The sequence below is a fragment of the Belonocnema kinseyi genome, chromosome 3 (assembly GCF_010883055.1).
Source record: "Belonocnema kinseyi isolate 2016_QV_RU_SX_M_011 chromosome 3, B_treatae_v1, whole genome shotgun sequence".
In the NCBI taxonomy this organism is placed as follows: domain Eukaryota; kingdom Metazoa; phylum Arthropoda; class Insecta; order Hymenoptera; family Cynipidae; genus Belonocnema; species Belonocnema kinseyi.
The window spans coordinates 48,391,826-48,393,403 of NC_046659.1; positions in this window are offsets into that span (position 1 = coordinate 48,391,826).

A 1,578-nucleotide genomic window follows, 5' to 3' on the forward strand; every position below is an offset into this window, starting at 1 on the left:
AAGATTTTATTAGTGCGTATGTAGAAACGAAAGTCTAAAACAATACTTACTACAAGATCTGTCTGGTTGAAAATGTAACTGTTTTGTTGCAAATTTGTTTTTCTCTTTTTTAGTTGAAAATTCAATTATTTTTATAGTAAGTTAATTTCGTACATTTTCAGTTAGTTGACTCAAATTTTTATCTATAAATAACAATGCAAAATTAAAAGGTGTTAAAAGTTTGTATTTTATACATATAAATTATTGAGCTTTAATTTTAAAATTCAAAAGATTTCCACCTCAAATAAATCATTCTCAGACTTAAAAGTTTGAACTTTCTAATTTCATCCTGAATTTTGAATTGGAACAGGAAATTTTTCAAATCAATTGTATGTATTTCTGAAATGGATTAGAGATTTTTTGAAAAAACTATAATTCAGATCTGGCACAAGGAATTCTAAAAAATAATTAAAATTTTCAGTTAGGACATGAAAATCTGAAAAAAAGTATAACCAGGGTACATTATAATAGAATTAATATAATATGTAATTAACTATATGAGGGTGGTTCAAATATGACCGAGACAAATACTCTGACACGTTTATTTACAATCGAAAAAAGTTACAGTTTTTCTAGGTATTTCTCCTCACAAGTTACGCCTTTTGCCCACATTTCAGGAAGTTTTTTGATGCCGCTATCGAAGAATTCCTTGGGCAACTCGGACAGCTATGTGCGCACGAATTCCTCTTTTTTAAGTGGTCCAAACATGTATTAGTCGCAGGGTGATAAATCTGGACTGTAGGGGGGGGGGGGTCCATTACCTCCCACCTCAATTCCGATATTATATCGAGCGTGAGACGAGCGGTATGATGGCGCGCGTCATCCTGGAGGAGAATCGCACTTCATGCTGGAATGCTCCTCCGTTTCGAGCGATAAAAGGTGTTCGTGGATGATAGACTCTACACTACCAATACTGATGCCGAGTTCTGCCGAAATGTCTCGAACATTCATTCTACGGTCCTCCAAAATCATTTGTTCTACGCGGCGAACGTTGTCTGATGTCATGCTGGTCTGCGGTCGACGATCATGCGGCTCATTCTCGATGGTTTCGCGGCCATCCTTGAATGCTTTGGCCCATTTAAACACGACAGCCCTACTCAGGCACTCAGTGCCAAACTGATTTCGCAAAAGCAGAAAAATTTCCGTGTTTTAACGCCTTACCGCACTAAAAAACGAATGACAATACGTTGCGCAACGGCGGTCGGCACTTGACGTTCACTCATGGTCGTAGCACGCGCGTGAAACAAGCGCTCCCGACGAAAACTATACCACACGATTCGTAAGGGACCCAGCTATCACATGCTCAAGCCACGACCTTCAAAACATACATGCGCGCCATCTACAGCGTTTGTCTCGATCATATTTGAACAACCCTCGTATGATATTATAATTCTAATAATATTATCTCAACTGATATTGATATTAACATTAATATTAATTACGAGTACAGTCTGTCAAGTTAAAGCGTGGGTGGCTTTACTCGCAGTCGGTAAGGTGTATCGACATGATTTTGGTGTCAAAATATTAAGAAGAGCTCCC